This window comes from Coregonus lavaretus, assembly GCF_964263955.1.
Source record: "Coregonus lavaretus genome assembly, chromosome: 11".
NCBI classification, from domain to species: domain Eukaryota; kingdom Metazoa; phylum Chordata; class Actinopteri; order Salmoniformes; family Salmonidae; genus Coregonus; species Coregonus lavaretus.
This window is the reverse complement of record NC_139998.1, coordinates 51,198,952-51,207,167: the sequence shown is the minus strand read 5'-3', so window position 1 is coordinate 51,207,167 and position 8,216 is coordinate 51,198,952.

Sequence of the window (8,216 nt, the reverse complement as noted above, 5' to 3'; positions counted from 1 at the left end):
ACTAAAGAACAGGGCTACCGCACACAGAGCTATCATAGACAATCCTGAGGCTACGGCTGAGGACAGGAATAAGTACAAGAAGCCCCACTATGACCTCCGCAGAGTCATCAAACAAGCAAAAGGACAATATAGGACTAAGGTGGAATCATACTACACAGGCTCCGACCCCCGCCGCATGTGGCAGGGGCTACAGTCCATTACAGATTACAAAGGAAGACCCAACCGTGATCTGCCCAATGATGCCTCTCTACCAGACGAACTCAAAGCATTTTATGCACACTTTGACAATAACAACATCGTGCCGGGTGTGAGGGCCGCCACCGACTCAGAAGAATGGGTGATCTCGCTCTCTGAGGCCGACGTGAGTTAAGCCTTTAATCAGGTCAACACCCGCAAGGCCACTTGGCCTGATGGTATTCTAGGGCGCGTTTTTAGAACATGCGCAGAACAGCTGACAGGCATATTCACTGTAATTTTCAACCTCTCCTTGTCCCAGTCTGTAATCCCCAAATGTTTTAAGATGACCACCATCATTCCTGTTCCCAAGAACTCTAAGATTTCATGCCACAATGACTACCGCCCTGTAGCACTCACTTCTGTATTCATGAAGTGCTTTGAAAGGCTGATTATGGCACACATCAACTCCATCATCCCACACACCCTAGACCCACCTTCATTTGCATACCGCCCCAACAGATCCATAGACGACACAATATCAATTGCACTCCACACTGCCCATACCGACCTAGATAAGAGGAATACCTAAATGAGAATGCTTTTCATTAACTACAGCTCAGTGTTCAACACCATCGTTCCCTCCAAGCTTGTCACCAAGCTTAGGACCCTAGGACTGAACACCTCCCTCTGCAATTGGATCCTGGACTTCCTGACGGGCCGACCCCAGGTGGTGAGGGTAGGCAACATCACCTCTGCCAAGCTGATCCTCAACACGGGAGCCCCACAGCGGTGTGGGCTTAGTCCCCTCCTGTACTCCCTGTTCACCAACGACTGCGAAATCACCCACAACTCCAACACCATCATCAAGTTTGCTGACGATACGAAGGTTGTATGCCTGATCACCAGCGACGATGAGACAGCGTACAGGGAGAAGGTCAGTGACCTGGCAGTGTGGGGCCGGAACAACAACCTCTCCCTCAACATCAGTAAGACCAAGGAGCTGATCGTGGACTACAGGAACCACACATCGATCGTGGTGGACTACATTTACATCGATGGGGCTGTAGTGGAGCGGGTCGAGTGCTTCAAGTTCCTCGGTGCCCAAATCACTCAGAACTTAAAAGTGCCACACACAAGCACACAGTCGTGAAGAAGGCGCAACAGTGCCTCTTCCTCCTCAGGAGGTTGAAAAGGTTTGGCATGGGCCCTCAAATCCTCAAAAAGTTATTCAGCTGTACCATTGAAAGCATCTTGACTGGCTGCATCACTGCTTGGTATGGCAATAGCACCGCCATCGATCACATGGCGCTACAGAGGGTGGGGCGGGCAGCCCAGTAAATCACTGGGACCGAGCTTCCTGAAAGGAAGGCCTGGAAAATCGTTAAAGACTCCAACCACCCAAGCCATAAACTGTTCTCTCGGCTTCCGTACGGCAAGCGGTACAGGTGCATCAAGTCTGACAACAACAGGCTCCTGAACAGCTTCTATGCCCAAGCCATAAGACTGCTAAATAGCTAACAGAATGGCTACACTGACTATCTGAGTTGACCCTTGTATTTTATTCCACTCTATGCACACTCACAGGGCCCTACACACTACGCACACTGTCACTCCAACACACACACAGGGCCCTACACACTACGCACGCTGTCACTCCAACACACACACTCACAGGGCCCTACACACTACGCACGCTGTCACTCCAACACACTCACAGGGCCCTACACACTACGCACGCTGTCACTCCAACACACTCACAGGGCCCTACACACTACGCACACTGTCACTCCAACACACACACTCACAGGGCCCTACTCACTCACACACACACACACGCTGTCACTCCAACACACACACTCACAGGGCCCTACACACTACGCACACTGTCACTCCAACACACACACTCACAGGGCCCTACTCACTCACACACACACACACACACACACACACACACACACACACACACGCACGCTGTCACTCCAACACACACACTCACAGGGCCCTACTCACACACACACACACAGGGCCCTACACACTACGCACGCTGTCACTCCAACACACACACTCACAGGGCCCTACTCACTCACACACACACACACACACACACACACACACACACACGCACGCTGTCACTCCAACACACACACTCACAGAGCCCTACTCACTCACACACACACACACACACGCACGCTGTCACTCCAACACACACACTCACAGGGCCCTACTCACACACACACACACACACACACACACACACACAGGGCCCTACACACTACGCACGCTGTCACTCCAACACACGTACAAACACTAACATACATTTATACTGACTCTACACACACACAAATCCACTCACATACAATGATCATATAAGCTGCTCCTTCTCTGTTTATCATACAATACATCCTGCTGCCTAATCACATTTACATTTTAGTCATTTAGAAGACGCTCTTATCCAGAGCGACTTACAGTTAGTGAGTGCATACATTTTCATACTGGTCCCCCATGGAAAACGAACCCACAACCCTGGCATTGCAAACGCCATGCTCTACCAACTGAGCTACACGGGGCTATACCTTACCCCTATAAATATCTACAGTGAGGGAAAAAAGTATTTGATCCCCTGCTGATTTTGTACGTTTGCCCACTGACAAAGAAATTATCAGTCTATAATTTTAATGGTAGGTTTATTTGAACAGTGAGAGACAGAATAACAACAACAAAAATCCACATAAACGCATGTGCATGTCAAAAATGTTATAAATTGATTATCATTTTAATGAGGGAAATAAGTATTTGACCCCCTCTCAATCAGAAAGATTTCTGGCTCCCAGGTGTCTTTTATACAGGTAACGAGCTGAGATTAGGAGCACGCTCTTAAAGGGAGTGCTCCTAATCTCAGTTTGTTGCCTGTATAAAAGACACCTGTCCACAGAAGCAATCAATCAATCAGATTCCAAACTCTCCACCATGGCCAAGACCAAGGAGCTCTCCAAGGATGTCAGGGACAAGATTGTAGACCTACACAAGGCTGACTATCTGAGCTGGAATGGGCTATAAAACCATCGCCAAGCAGCTTGGTGAGAAGGTGATAACAGTTGGTGCGATTATTCGCAAATGGAAGAAACACAAAATAACTGTCAATCTCCCTCGGCCTGGGGCTCCATGCAAGATCTCACCTCGTGGAGTTGCAATGATCATGAGAACGGTGAGGAATCAGCCCAGAACTACACGGGAGGATCTTGTCAATGATCTCAAGGCAGCTGGGACCATAGTCACCAAGAAAACAATTGGTAACACACTACGCCGTGAAGGACTGAAATCCTGCAGCGCTCAAGAAAGCACATATACAGGCCCATCTGAAGTTTGCCAATGAACATCTGAATGATTCAAAGGAGAACTGGGTGAAAGTGTTATGGTCAGATGAGACCAAAATCGAGCTCTTTGGCATCAACTCAACTCGCCGTGTTTGGAGGAGGAGGAATGTGTCAGAAGGTGATGTGTACGCGGCGAGAGAAGTCAGACGCAGGACACAGAGAATCAGGTTGACTACTTTACTAAATGTAAAGCACAAAAACAAACGTCTCCACAACTGGAGGGAAAAACACCATATGCGTGATATGGAAAAATAGCAAAGCCGAACATCGACATGACATACAACAATAACACACAAATGCCCAAACGTGAGACAAGGGAAATTATAGGCTAAACAATCAAACATAATAGACAACAGGTGTATTACTCAAGACAAAACAAGACAAACACCGAAACATCGATCGGCAGTAGCTAGTACTCCGGGGACGACGAACGCCGAAGCCTGCCCGAGCAAGGAGGAGGAGCAGCCTCGGCAGAATCCGTGACAGAATGCTGCCTATGACCCCAAGAACACCATATCCACCGTCAAACATGGAGGTGTAAACATTAAGCTTTGGGGGTGTTTTTCTGCTAAGGGGACAGGACAACTTCACCACATCAAAGGGACGATGGACGGGACCATGTACCCTCAAATCTTGGGTGAGAACCTCCTTCCCTCAGCCAGGGCATTGAAAATGGGTCGTGGATGGGTATTCCAGCATGACAATGACCCAAAACACATGGCCAAGGCTACAAAGGAGTGGCTCAAGAAGAAGCACATTAAGGTCCTGGAGTGGCCTAGCCAGTCTCCAGACCTTAATCCCATAGAAAGTCTGTGGAGGGAGCTGAAGGTTCGAGTTGCCAAACGTCAGCCTCAAAACCTTATTGACTTGGAGAAGATCTGCAAAGAGGAGTGGGACAAAATCCCTCCTGAGATTTGTGCAAACTTGGTGGCCAATTACAAGAAATGTCTGACCTCTGTGATTGCCAACAAGGGTTTTGGCACCAAGTACTAAGTCATGTTTTGCAGAGGGGTCAAATACTTATTTCCCTCATTAAAATGCAAATCAATTTATAACATTTTTAACATGCGTTTTTCTGGATTTTTTGTTGTTATTTTGTCTCTCATTGTTCAAATAAACCTACCATTACAATTATAGACTGACCATGTCTTTTTCAGTGGGCAAACGTACAAAATCAGCAGGGGATCAAATACTTTTTTCCCTCACTGTACCTCTATCGATTCAGTATCCCTGCACGTTGTAAGTTTGATACTGGAACTGACCCTGTATATAGTATGCTTACTTACTTTAAAGTTGTCTTCTTATTTCTTATTTCTTATCTTTATATCTCGTGTGTTTTTGTTCTACCTTGTTATTTTTAGTATTACATTGTTATTGATTACTGCATTGTTGGGGTTAGAGCATAGCAAGAAAGGCATTTCACTGTACTTGTGCATGTGACATTAAAAGCTTGATGTGATGGCAGAGTAGGCTAAACAAATGTGCACCCCATTTATCCAAATCATCATGATATCATTCTGCCAGGTAGGCCTACTTTGCAGTCAACATTTAATTGGGAAGTTTTTTATTTTTATTTTTTTTAATGACTGTTTCAGCATGCATTGCAGATGTCATAGAGCCAATAGGCTATACAGTATATACAGTGGGGAGAACAAGTATTTGATACACTGCCGATTTTGCAGGTTTTCCTACTTACAAAGCATGTAGAGGTCTGTAATTTTTATCATAGGTACACTTCAACTGTGAAAGACGGAATCTAAAACAAAAATCCAGAAAATCACATTGTATGATTTTTAAGTAATTAATTTGCATTTTATTGCATGATATAAGTATTTGATACATCAGAAAAGCAGAACTTAATATTTGGTACAGAAACCTTTGTTTGCAATTACAGAGATCATACGTTTCCTGTAGGTCTTGACCAAGTTTGCACACACTGCAGCAGGGATTTTGGCCCACTCCTCCATACAGACCTTCTCCAGATCCTTCAGGTTTCGGGGCTGTCGCTGGGCAATATGGACTTTCAGCTCCCTCCAAAGATGTTCTATTGGGTTCAGGTCTGGAGACTGGCTAGGCCACTCCAGGACCTTGAGATGCTTCTTACGGAGCCACTCCTTAGTTGCCCTGGCTGTGTGTTTCGGGTCGTTGTCATGCTGGAAGACCCAGCCACGACCCATCTTCAATGCTCTTACTGAGGGAAGGAGGTTGTTGGCCAAGATCTCGCGATACATGGCCCCATCCATCCTCCCCTCAATACGGTGCAGTCGTCCTGTCCCCTTTGCAGAAAAGCATCCCCAAAGAATGATGTTTCCACCTCCATGCTTCACAGTTGAGATGGTGTTCTTGGGGTTGTACTCATCCTTCTTCTTCCTCCAAACACGGCGAGTGGAGTTTAGACCATAAAGCTCTATTTTTATCTCATCAGACCACATGACCTTCTCCCATTCCTCCTCTGGATCATCCAAATGGTCATTGGCAAACTTCAGACGGGCCTGGACATGCGCTGGCTTGAGCAGGGGGACCTTGCGTGCACTGCAGGATTTTAATCAATGACGGCGTAGTGTGTAACTAATGGTTTTCTTTGAGACTGTGGTCCCAGCTCTCTTCAGGTCATTGACCAGGTCCTGCCGTGTAGTTCTGGGCTGATCCCACACCTTTCTCATGATCATTGATGCCCCACGAGGTGAGATCTTGCATGGAGCCCCAGACCGATGGTGATTGACCGTCATCTTGAACTTCTTCCATTTTCTAATAATTGCGCCAACCGTTGTTGCCTTCTCACCAAGCTGCTTACCTATTGTCCTGTAGCCCATCCCAGCCTTGTGCAGGTCTACAATTGTATCCCTGATGTCCTTACACAGCTCTCTGGTCTTGGCCATTGTGGAGAGGTTGGAGTATGTTTGATTGAGTGTGTGGACAGGTGTCTTTTATACAAGTAACGAGTTCAAACAGGTGCAGTTAATACAGGTAATGAGTGGAGAACAGGAGGGCTTCTTAAAGAAAAACTAACAGGTCTGTGAGAGTAGGAATTCTGACTGGTTGGTAGGTGATCAAATACTTATGTCATGCAATAAAATGCAAATTAATTACTTAAAAATCATACAATGTGATTTTCTGCATTTTTGTTTTAGATTCCGTCTCTCACAGTTGAAGTGTACCTATGATAAAAATTACAGACCTCTACATGCTTTGTAAGTAGGAAAACCTGCAAAATTGGCAGTGTATCAAATACTTGTTCTCCCCACTGTATCTAACCTTCAGAAGTATTTCCTCCTCAGGAGGCTGAAAAGATTTGGCATGGGCCCTCAGATCCTCAAAAAGTTCTACAACTGCACCATTGTGAGCATCTTGAATGGCAACTGCTTGGCATCCGGCCGTAAGGCTCTACAGAGGGTAGTGCATACGGCTCAGTACATCACTGGGGCCGAGCTCCCTGCCATCTATGACCCAAGTCATAGACTGTTCTCTCTGCTACCACACGGCAAGCGGTACCGGAATGCCAAGTCTAGGTTCAAATGGCTCCTGAACAGCTTCTACTCCCCAAGCCATAAGACTGCTGAACAGTTAATCAAATGGCTACCCGACTATTTGCATTGACCCCCTTTTCTTTTCACTGTCTCTCTTGCACTGGCTCTATGCACATTCACTAGACCATACCCACACACTCACACATACTACACTGACACTCCAACACACACATACACACACACACACTCACACACACAGACACACTTTCACACTCTTCTGCAACTCTGTTTATTATCTATCCTGATTGCCAAGTCACTTTTACTCTTACCTACATGTACATATTACCTCAACTACCTCGCACCCCTGACTCTGTACCGGTACTCCTTGTATATAGTCTCATTATTGTTATTCTATTGTGTTACTATTTCCTTATTTTACAAATGTTTCTTACTTTTTAACTGCATTGTTGGTTAAGGGCTCGTAAGAAAGCATTTCACGGTAAAGTCTACACCTGTTTAATTTGGCGCATGTGACAAAGAAAATTAGATTTTGATTGTATTTGATTTTAACTGTTTATTTCAGGCTGACTACTATCATCTATTGAGTTGCAATGTCCCATAAATTGAATGTCAAAATAAACTACAAAAAAGTATCTACAAAATGAGTTTTGCAGCGACACAATTCGAAAGGAAGACTACAGCTAAAGTTTTCCCTTTTACTGTTTGTGACTCACAAATTATTATTTTGATTCCCATGATTCGATTCACCGCGATTTAACCAAACCCCAACTACTACAATGGCAAAGCACATCATTCAATTCGTCAAAAATAATTGTTTAAAAATCATAGTTTCATATTAATTAACTGCACCTGGCCTCTCCGCTGCACCTGGCCTCTACGCTGCACCTGGCCTCTACGCTGCACCTGGCCTCTACGCTGCACCTGGCCTCTCCACTGCACCTGGCCTCTCCGCTGCACCTGGCCTCTCCGCTGCACCTGGCCTCTCCGCTGCACCTGGCCTCTCCGCTGCACCTGGCCTCTCCGCTACACCTGGCCTCTCCGCTGCACCTGGCCTCTCCGCTGCACCTGGCCTCTACGCTGCACCTGGCCTCTCCGCTGCACCTGACCTCTCCGCTGCACCTGGCCTCTCCGCTGCACCTGGCCTCTCTGCTACCCATCAGCTATTCCTCAATGTTCT